This window comes from Phaseolus vulgaris, chromosome 1 (genome assembly GCF_051622355.1).
Source record: "Phaseolus vulgaris cultivar YP4 chromosome 1, ASM5162235v1, whole genome shotgun sequence".
Taxonomy (NCBI): Eukaryota; Viridiplantae; Streptophyta; class Magnoliopsida; order Fabales; family Fabaceae; genus Phaseolus; species Phaseolus vulgaris.
Genome location: NC_143498.1, coordinates 38,618,166 through 38,631,575, shown reverse-complemented (window position 1 = coordinate 38,631,575; position 13,410 = coordinate 38,618,166).

Here is a 13,410-nt window from a genome sequence, read left to right as displayed (position 1 = left end):
GTGCACCAAGTTCTGAGCAATCCGGGGTTATCATCGAAAAAATTGTAAGCTATTTTTGTTATTTTCATTTATTTTAAAGCATTAATTATATTAAAAACTGATATGATTTTAGTCTCTTGCAGGATTCCTTGGAATCTGACGGTAAATTTGTTGTTGAAGGTCGTCACGATATCCTGGTTGAAGCAATTGGACGACCTGAGCACTGTGGTCGTGTTTGTGCAGCTGGACAAGGGGTTGGAATTAAACTATATTTTGGAGTTTCAGAATGACAATCATCCTCCTCCTCCAAAGAGAGCGAAACTCAAATGAAGACTAAGATACGTGAAGAATTAATGGAGGAGATAAGAAAGGAGACTGATTTGATGCGGCTAGAGATGAGAAAGGAGAATGATCGAATGCGACAAGAGTTTCTATCGCAACAACTTTGTGCTGAGCCGATTCAACCCCTTGTTAGTCCCACTCCCAAGAGCACAAAGGGGAGTTGTGCGGTTCCTACAACATCAGGAGATGATATCATTGGGCAGACGAGGGAATGTGAGCTACTGGTAGCGGGCGACAAACTTCCTCGGGTGGTGGCCCTTGGAAAAGTCTATGAAGAGGCCACCACCTTACATAACGTTCCTCTCTCCCCTAATATGGCGAAGGTAACAGTTGAAAACGTACGAGTACCTAATGCTCGTGTTCCACTACCTTCAGATGAGGTAACCATTGTGGCCGATGCATTTCAAACATTCGTTGCCTGGCCCAGAGACCTCATTCGATTTATGCCCCAACCTCATGTAATAATTTCATTTCATTATATTAATTTTTATTTTTATTTATATATTACATATAATTTAATACAAATGTTCTTTATCTTGTAGAAACCTTTTCGGAAACCAAGTCCGGAGAAGAAGCGTGAGGTTCCAGTTGGCGATCCTATAGCTTCCTTAGGTCTCATTGCTAGTCAGATTGGTAATGAACCTTTTGCAGTTTCGTGGGATGATACGTTTTTTCAAATAAACACTGAACTGCCACTAATGATGCACAACACAGATTTATTAGAATTTGTATCTGGGAATCAGGAGCTCAATATAAATATAATTCAATTTTTTATGATGTAAGTATCTTTACCTATTATTCAATTTACTTTATGTTAAATTATTATTGATTATGTTTTAACTAATAACTTGTAGGTTTTTGCATGGAGTCTGTCTCACTGAGGGGAAGGAAAATGTGTATGGATTCTTAGATCCTGCATATACTAATCCCGTTGGACCAAGGTCATATGAGAATCAAGCATACATCACTAACACCCTGGAAAAATAGGGAAAATAAATTTATTTATGCCCTTATATTAATAAGTAAGTTTGATTATATGTCACTAATTATTACTATTTCATGTTTTAAATATTTACTAACTCTTTTCATGGATGATATAGGCATCATTGACAGTTACTTGTCTTATCAATGGTTGACAAGACTGTTGTGTGGTTCTGTTCCCTACACAAGAAGATACCCACAAATTTTAAGAATATAATTGATACGTAAGTACACTATAAACTTTACTTTGTATGTTACTAATTAACCATCTACTAACGAGGTTTTTTTTGTATTAACCAGTTCATGGCGTGGATATAACATCCTAAAAGGTCGATCCAGTTCAAATAATTTGAACTGGATAAGAATAAAGGTTTGTAATTGTTTTTCTTTCTCTTATCATTGTTTATCAATATACTAACTTTTACTTTTTATTGATTTATAGTGTAATAAACAACCAGGAAGCTATGAGTGTGGCTATTAGATTATGCAATGGATGATTACCATTATAAGACTAGGTGTTAAAACTGGTTGGAAAGAGGTAACATGATATGTTAAATCAATTTTATAATTCTTGAACATATATGTATCTAAAATCGAATTTATGTCAACTATATTTTGCAATGCAGTTATTCATGGAAGAAATACCAATGAATTTGGAAGCCATGTCATGTGTGAGACATTATTGGTCCACATATTTCATAAATTTTTATAACTCTAGGATAGCTAATCAATAGTGTAGGTTTTATATGTAATTTGATTACTTGTTTGTAGTGTACATTTTGATTCTCTGAATTTATCTCTATATTTATGTATTTGTCTGGCTGGGTACATTTTGATCAATATGCAGGTTAATTTATATGGCTTTGGGACAAAACAGATTGCACTAAAAAAAAACCACTATTTACAAGTGCGGTTATTTACCAAAGCCGCATTTGTAAATCAAAAACATGATTTACAAATGTGGCTATTACCATAGCCGCATTCGTAAATGTGATTTACAAATGCGTAGTTGTATTTGTAAATCACATTTACGAATGCGGCTTTGGTAATAGCCGCATTTGTAAACCCTAAATCCCTAAACCCTCACCCTCATTCAGAAGAATATACAAATGCGGCTATTTGAAATAGCTGCACTTATAAATAGTATTTACAAATGCGGCTATATAGCCGCATTTGTATCTCTCTGATTTACAAATGCGTGCTGATCAAATGCGGTTCTATAGCCGCATTTGTAAATGTAAAATAACCACACTTGATTAGCATTTATGCGCTAGTGATGATTGTGAAAACAAAGATTTTATGAATGTGTAATTAAAATGTGGAGTTGTTTTAGTATACGTATACATGTTTTGTGAGTTGTGATTAATTGAATTCATGTTAACTCATCTTTATGTTTATTTTTTTTTATGATTTTTACTAGTTACATGAGTAGATCATATTATAGGTTTGGCAGAGTATCCAATAATCATGTGGTATAAAAACGTGACATTTTAAAAATTAATATTTTTCTAATTATGATGCTTTGTTTTCTTTTCAAATATAGAAACATGCAAATAGCAAATATAAGTAAGGAATATACTAAAGGTACCAGAAATATAGCACACATATTGAATCCGAAGTAGAGATTGAACCTGTCAACCAATAACCAATAAAGTAGATGACATAAAGCTAAATCATAAGCATCGCAAGCCCCATAGAGTGTTGTGCAAAATTTAGTTACACATATGTAGGAATTTTACAACAGAACAATATTCATGAAACATAATACAAACATTAATATCATCTTACACATATGTTGATATTAAGTATTGCCACAAAATATATTTGTATCCCATTAAAGATAATACATATATCATTGTACGTGTATTTATTTCTTATCATTTGAATCTTAACTAATATTATTTAATTTTTAAAGTTTGTATATTCTCAACTCATTTCAAGTATCACTAATAAAAACTCATTTACTTTTTGTTATGATTTTGGATATTTTTTATTGAATCTCTCGTTAATAATGAATAGGCTCAATAATCGACTTTAGATACATTACATTACTTATAAATAGGAGTATAGAATAACTACTGGTACACAACCCCTTAGCCTCAAGGGGAGTAGACGAGACAAATATGTTTATCTAGCAAAAATCAAGAAATAAATTACTATGTAAATTATGCATAATCGGTTTAAGGTCATATTCTTCTTATCGTTTTGCCCTGATCTTGATCATTTTGTCATGGACCCTTACAAAGTCGTTGTGAATGGACAACTAGTGGAAGAAGAATAAGGTTCTTTTTTTTTAAAGTTACATTTCGAGCTTTTAAGTCTTAAGATTAATAGTATTTGTTTCAGGCTTATATTCTATCTTGTGTTATTAGCATGTTTTTATTCCATCCTTTAAAGTTACACAAGATCTTTACTTGGAAGATGAAAACATCAAGTATGTGCGTCTAAAGGCACAATATTTGAAAAAATATCAAATAAGGTCTGAAAAATACTAAACATTCTATGGGAGTTTTAAAAATGTCAAGTTCTTAGGCATGTGGAAATATTGAAATTTGGCACGTAAAAGTATTAAGTGTAGGAAAATATTAATTACCTTGACATATCAACCTTCATCTCTCGTGTAGTTCTTTTGAATCACTCAAGTTGCTTGACGTTCATTGTTTCATTGCTTCCATGGTTAGATATTAACAAATTTACTCAATTGGTGGTCAACCTTAATTTGACATAAGGTTGGAATCTAGTCGAGTTAGACCTGTTCGGTTGATGGTCAACCTTAGTTTATTCTAAGACTGGAATCTAGTCGAGTTAGACCTGTTCGGTTGATGGTCAACCTTAGTTTATTCTAAGACTGGAATCTAGTCGATCTAGTCAACCTTAGTTTATTATAAGGTTGGAATCTAGCAAAGCTAGACCCGTTTAGTTGATGTAGATTTCACCCAACCATGTTGGGTTGTAGATTTTCTCTCAATTGTAGTAAATTTCGCCCAAACATGTTGAGTTGCAAATTTTCTATTGTAGATTTTCTCTGAATCTTAACATATTTTGTCTGATCATGTTGGGTTATAGATTTTTTTCTTCTAATTAACATGCAAGGGATTAGTCAAATTTTAAAAAGGAGCATTTGATAGGAAACTTAATTTTCACAATATTTAAAATTTTATAACTATTACAATTAAATTTCAAAATATTTTCAAACAAAAATTATCTTTTATTTTGTTAACTTCACCAAGGATAACACCCTTTCTTTTTATAATAAAGTTCCATGATTTGAAAAAAAAATTATGTTAACTAAGGTAACCAATTCAGATGGATTTCTTAAAAACATAAATTAATGAATCTAAATAATAAAATAAAATAATTAATTTAACTAATAATAAAATTATTATTTATATGTTTTTATAATTATCTTTGACATAAATATTTTTTCTTCTCTTAATATTATTTTTAAACTTTGGAAAGTAATAATTAATAGCATTTTTATCCTAAATTTTGATAATAAAAGATTTAGAATATTAAATTTTTTTAATAATATATGTGTACGTGTGTTTGTGTATGTAATAATAAGTATGTTACTTAATAACGAAAGATTTTTTTTATATCACACAGATAAAAAATTATCTGTTAAATACTTTTTTAACAATAAATTGATTATTCAAATATTAGTAGAAAAATTTAGAAAATACAAAGAGATAATAAAATTATTTATGATTGTGAAATTGAGAAATTATCTCCATTGTTCTTCCATATCACAAGTTTTATATTTTTTTTTCTTAAGATTAGAAATAGAGAAAAAATTGAAACATTGATCTTGTACTTACATCTTATGGGGAAGAAACAAACTTCATTATACCTCCTAAAATTGTCTTACATTAGGTTCTTCAATAAAAAGAAGGACGTTGAAAAATATTTCAGTGGGTCTAACGGTAGACATTAATGTTTCGGTTCAAAGTTTAAATGATTTTAAACTAGAGTAATCAAGTTGAGTCCCCTTATTCATAATGAGAGATGTATTTAATAGAATCTAGTTAATTGTCAATTATCCTCTAAATTTTAACTATTTTATTTAATTTTTAAATTTTCTATCTTCTCAACTGATTTCAAGTCCCACTAGTAGATATCCATTTATGAAATCATTTAAACAAAATTGATATGTGGATTCATTTGCTTCATAGACTTTTGGTTGTGCAAGAGACAATTGTATTGAATTTCTCGTGATTCAAATAGATATACAATTGGTTAGCAAGAAGAAACTTAAACTTGCAAATATGACTTAATGCCACCTTATTCTACCCATTCCTTTGCATATAACTTTTGTTGCACCTTTTTACATAGTCACTAGTTTACTTCATATTCACTTGCATTCTTCATGTTGGCTTTCCATTTCAATGTACATACTAGATTGAATATGGATTGTATGCCTTCCTTACTAGACCTTTGTTACTTGAAATTTTGTTCCATTATTTGTATATTCACCTAAATATCATGTAGATAGGAAAATTTCCCCAACCACACCCTCTCATTTAGAAGCACATCTATTGCCACATATTCTATATATGTCATATTTCTCCCCTTAAACTATAACCTAACTAGAAAGGTATAAAGTCTTCTTATAGGAGTATACTAGACTTATGCCATAACAAAGCTAGAACTTGGGCTACATTATTCAACAAACAACATGTACTATTTGCTTCACTCCATAAAACTATATTTTTTCAAAGTAATGACCTTCATAGAAAACAAATTGCACCTTTGAATTCTTTATTTTTCTTGTGATTTAGTAAACCTTCCTTATATGTTTCCATGTAGTTCCATCCCAACATGTAAGAAATACAACTAGATGTAAAGAAGTTAATCCCCAACCAAGACCTCTCTCTTTTACTACACATCATCACATGAACTTGATTTTCATACTGCACTCCATGGTCTATAGTCTTGACCAATAGGACACGAAGCTTTCTTATAGAAATATACCCTACTTGTGCTAGGATAAGACCAAATCTTGTGTTGATACATCATAATCATTGTCGTTATGAATTCAAAACATCTAAGTTTTGTATAAAATTTTACAATATAGAGCACTACCTAGTTCAATTCTCAAAGAATATATATTTATTATATTCAATGTTTAATGTTATTCTTATACAAACTAATTTGGGGGTTTAGGTTTAGAACACAACAAAATTAAAATGCAATGAGATTGAAAACGCAAGATTAAAGAAATTTAAGAACTAAAAATGCAATAGATTGAAAATGAAATTTAGGAAATAAAAGGTCAATTCACATATTCAAGATTCATACAATTCCTCTTATCATAGTTCTCTGTAGACTCATATCCAACTTTGAACAATTAGTTGATTCAGTTAATTAATTCAATCGAAAAGCGCCATTAAACTAGAAATACGAATCAAATAAAAATATCATTAAAATTAATCTATATCTAACTATAAAATCAAAATTAATTTGATTTCTAGTTTTATTTCTAAAATTAGAACGCAATTTATCATCATAAAGTGCAAATATGAAATTCAAGAGATCAAGAACAAACTTAAAGCATTAAATGATCAAAGTAAAACTCAATTCAAATTATATTATCTTTATTCTGTAACTTGAACCTCAAGAAATAGTTCTCCATGGACGAAGAATGAAGAACACAAAGAGAAGATGAAAAGGCAATTATGAAATTTGAGATAAAAGAATATGAAAAGACAATTTCTAAAACTAAAAAAAAAAACAAATGAACTCAATATATTTAATTAGCACTCATTTAGTCATATATAAGATATGATCAATTGTATGCATAGGCCTAATTGTGGGCTCTAATTAGGTTCATAAGTCTAATTACAAAAGTCCAAGCGAAGAGAAGAAAGGCAAATTTACATGAGTTTCTATACAAAAATACAACAAATTTGCCTTAACTTCCAAAAAATCATAGAAAATAGCATAAGAATCCATATACAAAAAACCTTATACTCATTGTGAAGCGCTTTATATGTAGAATCCAATGCAACTAAAATCAGTGAAACATAATATTTACAAAAAATATTATCACTAAAAGAGTAAGAAAATGTTAGATTGGTTGAATTTACAAAACTAAAATAACTATGTGTCTTGAACCCAATACATTACAACTAAAATGGATTTGGAAAATGAAAATAAAGTATATTAAAAGTGTTTTTAATGCACACCAAAATTTAAAACGTGTACACAAACTCCTAACAAATATAACCACAACCCTTATCTTTTCATTTGGATTTTCTTAGCTCAACAATCCTCAAGTGTGAACAAGGCCACCTATATGGATGTGGCACCACCCAAACACATCACTAATAGGGAGCATAATTCTTAGATATGTTATCCTTTATCCAAATTGTCCACTTGCTACAATTAAACAATATCATAAAGACTCTCCATTTTCTATATATTATATCTTGAAGAGCATACATATTAACAAGATTATCCTCCCACTAATTTAATTTAATTCCTAACAAGGACAACTTACGTATGACCTGCCAAATGTCTTAACCCGTATCTATTAAAGATCTGAAAGCAAATACCAATAATCAATGTCCAAATTTCATCCAAGACTACTACCATATGACCAACTAAGTATATTCCAATTACACATAAGTAGCTTACTTAGTATAGATAAACAAGTCCTTATCCTCACCAAGTACTTTCTTGTTTCCTACTTCACTTCAAACTACTATTGGGCATAAACCTAAGTTATGAATTCACATGGAAAAAGGAACTAAAAGGCCTTTATAGTCATATTCATCCAAGTTCAGTCTATGTAGGTAATTTGTTGAATAATATCATACTCTACATAACACATTTTTTTAATATCATCATATTTCTCATTTTCCACACATACCATACAATTGCACACTAGATCACACTATGAATTCTTCTTATTCGTCTTTGTCACATTTTTTGTTGCCAAAAAAGAGTCTTTATACTACAAGTAAAGTAGAGGGAGTAATTCAACCGAGAATAACAAAACTTCCAAAATTTATCCACCTTTTGACAAGTAAACAATGTATGATTCATATTTTTTTTCTCTTCCAAACACAAGTGACACCTCATTTGAAATAGTGTTTGTACATTCCTTCTTCTTAGGTTACCTTTTAACAAGTAAACAATGTATTATTCATAAAGTGTTTTTCCATGCAAAGGGAAAAACAACCGATTAAAGTTTCGAGATAATCGGTTGTTTGTTACTTAGCTGGAAAAGGGGTTTTGAAACTGTTTTTTGAATCAGTTGTATAACTGAAAAAACCATTCAATCGGTTAAATCGTGGTTTTAACCGATTAAATATATGTGTTCATAACAGCTTTTTGAAAACCTGTTTTAACTTATTTGAATCAACAGTAGCTTTTCAAAAGCTTATAAAATGAGTCTTCATTTAAACGAAAAAAAGATTGATGAAATAGAGAAGGTTGATACTCTGATTGTGATTGACTTGATAGATTACAAACTGTTTGTGAAAAGGTTTTTACCAAATTTTTAGCAAGATTGCCTTTGAGCTTTATTGTGATTCAAAGAACTGATCATTAGGGTTCTGGAGTACTGTGTTTCCAGGTATTTTCTAATCTTGTTCAAGTTCTTGTAATTGTTCATATAACTCTCTATATAACTGTTGTAAAATCCTGTAAAGTCAATGTGATTCTGGCTTGAGGTGTTTGTTGTGTGCAAAGAGGGTGAGTAGGCTTTGTGGGATTCAAAGTCACCTCTTTGTGTGTGGTGTATGTGTAATCTGTGATTGGTTGCATAGTGAATACTCAGTGGTTTGACTGAGGACTGGATGTAGCTCTGTGATTGAGTGAACCAGTATAATCTCTATGTGTAATTCTCTCTATCTTTTCTCTCATTAACTGTTTGTATTTTCCGCTGTCATAAACAACCGGTTAAATCGCAATTTTAATCGATTGAATTTCTGATACCAGTTTTTGTTTGTCCATTGCATTGGTTTTCTGAATTGCTTTTCTGAGTTGTTTGTTAAAGTTTCATTCTAAGCGAAGTATTTGAGAAAATCTTTTGAAAACAATTCACCCCTCCCCCCTTCTTGTTCTAGTCATCAAACCTAACAGTTATGTCCAATGCCTCTAGTCTCCCCCTTATTCCTTTCATAACATATATATTTTCAACTCACTAAAGTAATTTTTTTAACTTCCTCATTACTTCCCCAAAGAATTTTATTCTAAATACTCATAATCTTTGATGCCACTCATTTGATATTTTGTAGAACAATAGAAAAAAGAAAAGCAATAAAGATAAAAATGGAGTTGATGAAAGAACCCCTACCAGTAAAGGAGAGACATTTATGTTTTCAAAGTGCTAGTTTATTCTTAATTTTTTTAATAATAGGGGTCAATGTCTTATCACTTCTAGGATTTGTACCAATGGTATCTCTAGATACAGAAAGGGTAATGATAATATCTTATAGGTCAAACAATGTGCCACAAACTCCATTAGTGATTCCTCTACACCAATTTCCCCACATATACTCTTTGAACAAGTTGACCTTGGGTCCTAATACTAGTTTGAAGCTCCTCAATATACTTTTAATCAAAAGTGCATTAGCTAAATAGAAATCCGAAAGGAAAATGGTTTCATCAACAAATTGATGTAAAAGCTCCATACTATTATTTCTTATCTTATACCCCCTTAAAATATCATTTGTTGGCTTTGTTGAGACTCTATACAATCTAACCTCTGTGTAGTCCATTTAGATATCTAACCCCAATAAACTCTTTAAAAGAGTTTTGATGATAAAAAAAATACTTAGATTGAATTTCATTCATATATATGTGTTTATTATTTAAACATTCTAATGTGTGTTTTGTGCTTGTTGAAAGGACTAGATCATCCAATGGTGTAATCAACTACAATAACAGATGATTTAACATTATATGTTTATATATACTTAAACTTTGTTTAAGTTTAGTCTTATGTAAAGAAGTCATAACAACAAATGACTTTCTAAGATATATTATATGCAAGTTATTTCAAATATAAGGATTCATATTTTCAACATTAGAATCTAAGTATCGAAATGATTTATCTCAAATGGTGATGAAATAATCTTATATGGAAACAAATATTGTTGGCGATATGATTTCAATTTTATTTGATGTTATACATGGTATCCTTATTTGAAATGTTTCATTATCAAGCAAAGTTAGAAGGACATGGCTTTTTCAAGATCAATACCTTCTATGTAAAGCCTAGTCAAACATACATATGGGATGCATAGAAGATTCCACATTGATGACACAAATTAAGTAAATATCATCTTAAAATGCTTATATAAAGGAATCAAAGATGAAGAAAAAGAACACAACAACTATACACAATTCTTTCAATCTTCTAATACTAAATAGATATTAGGTTTTCTTAGTGGATGTGCGAAAATCTTGTAATTCTTCACGTAGTGAAGTTACTAGTGAGATTAAATTGTCCTCTTTGTGAAAGTTTGTTCCTATATTATTTTGTGAGATCTTAATCTCATGAGGACGTTAAGACGATATAGCTAGGAGTAAGTTGTGTACTTGTTTTTAAGTATGAGTGGTTGATGTACTCGTTGTAATTAATTTATTTGATTAGTATAACCTCTTGAGTAATTTACTTAAGGGAGAATTGAGCATAACCCATGAGTTTTGGTGAATTAGTATAAAATTGCATTGTGTTGTTTGTGTTTTTTTTTTCTATAAGATCTAGTATAGTCTTCTGCGGAAAAATTCTCAAGCTCTATTCAACTCCCTTCTAAAGTCAATATTCCAATAAGTTTCTCTCGTCATATCACTTAAGTCTTCTACAACATGAATAAGAAAGGTGTTAGAAGATCATTTTGTCTAAGACTTCATTGTTGCATCTTAAACTCTCTACTCGAGCTACCATATACAAAAACTAACACAACTTGAACTTATACATTATTTAATATAGTTCATCAATCTTTCATGAAAGCCTTACCCTTGTAGCATATATACAAGACATCCCTAGGATAAATAATCATATATTTTCTCAAATTTTACATTAAATTTAAGGCATTTCTTTTACATTTTGTGGATCCACCACTTCATTGGTTAGGAGTATACTATATAACATATTTGTCACACTCAAGAAGACACTTTTTCTACCATTTATCACCAACATAACACACACTAAATCTATTTTTCAAGACCTTTGAGATGAATTTGTACATGCAACCCACTGTGGACATGGTTCTAAAGTCTCTTAAGCATTGGGAATTATCCACATTTGATATCAGTGAGATAAAAGATGCATTATGTCCTCTAAGAAAGGTGTCATTGAAATGAAGTTCATACATAAATTTCACTATCCCATTTTAGAAACTTTCGTTATTCTTTGATGAAATTGAAGTTCTAACCATTTAGACCCAATTTTTTCATCTCTTTCACAATCCAAAATGATATTTTAACTTTTGTCTCTTTTAAAAAAACTTAACCAATAGATCATTATGTCCTTTAGGGGTTTTGCAAACTTAACCTCATTCAACATAGAGCTAACCCATTTTAATTTCAAGGTCTTTGATGGGCCATCTAAGTGTTTTTCTAATTGAAGGTCAAGGTCGGTATAAATTGACTAAGTATCTTCTTTAATTTTGTGTAACTCTCACATAAATTTGGCATAAGGGTGTTAGGGTGCCACATTTGAAGAAACTCTGTTAGTTTTATTGCACCTTTCAATGTTAGGTTGTTGTTTCCATCCTTCTCTGTTCTAATTTGCTCTTCCAAATTTGCCTTAAATGCCCATATAGTTAGCCTCGTTTAATGTTCCTCCACCAATGTTTTACATTGCTCTACACATGATTATGGTAATAGTTCTTGTAACCACTAACAAAATGTATTGTTGTGGATGGATGCATTTGTATTTGCAAATTTTATAGTTGTCGTGGAAGCTTTTCAACAATCTTTCTTAATAATTCTTTTTTTTTATTCTAGAGATTATTTTGGATAAAAATAACATTATTTGCTCTAATTGATGGATTCCTTTCTTTTGCGTAAGTTTGGACCTTTGAGATTTGTTCTAACTATAAACAATGTTTTTAATAATTTTTGCAGTCTCCTGTGTGTTTTGAAATTATTATTGTCTCCAGTTAAGGCATCAAAAAAAATTTAGTGTCCCCCATGAGCCCACCAAGGAAGATACACATACGATTATATTTATTAAGCCCATGACTATGACACTTAGTAATTTATTGGAATCTCCCCCAAAGTCTGTTTCAGTGATCATCATCCTCTTCAGCAAAAGGTGTTGATGAAATTTTGATTTGCTTTACTTTATTAGGAAGAAAAATAATTTTCCAATAATTGATTAATAAGTTCTCCCATGTTGGTAAAATTAACTAATAAATAACCTTAACAAGGTAGGCACCGATCCTGCGGAAAAGAGAAAAGAGATGAAAAAGAATATGCAACCCTTGATTGAAAAAGGGAGAACAGAGGAACCAGAAAAGTAAACCCAATAGCGGTGAGAGCAGAGTATAACAGAAAAGAAACGTGAAAGGAAAGAGAAGAAGAAAAGGATATTATTATTCTATTCACTGGAAGTATGTTACAAAAGGGGTATAAAAAGAAAGAAAAACAAACACTGTTGGACAGCCCAAATAGGAAAAGCCCAAACTGAACAAAACTGAACCAAAAAGAAAAAATACAAGCAATTATATTTTATCACCCCCCCACCCCCCCCCCTCAAGCTGGGAGTACAGGTTCTTCATTCCCAGCTTGGAGTGAAGAACTTGGAAGGTAGATGGAGGGAGAGGCTTTGTTAGGATGTCAGCAGTTTGCATTGAGGAAGAGATGGGGAGTATTTTGATGAGTCCAGCACTGAGTTTGTCCCGAACAAGATGGCAGTCGATCTCTATATGTTTGGTTCGTTCGTGGAAAACCTGATTGGATGCAATATGTATTGCAGACTGGTTGTCGCAATAAAGGATGGCAGGTTGAGTGAAATGAATATGGAGGTCTTGTAATAAGTAGGTTAACCATTGGATTTCACAGGTGGTTGCAGCTAACGCTCTATATTCGGCTTCTGAAGAGCTTCTGGAGATCGTTTGTTGCTTCTTGGATTTCCAGGAAATGAGTGAT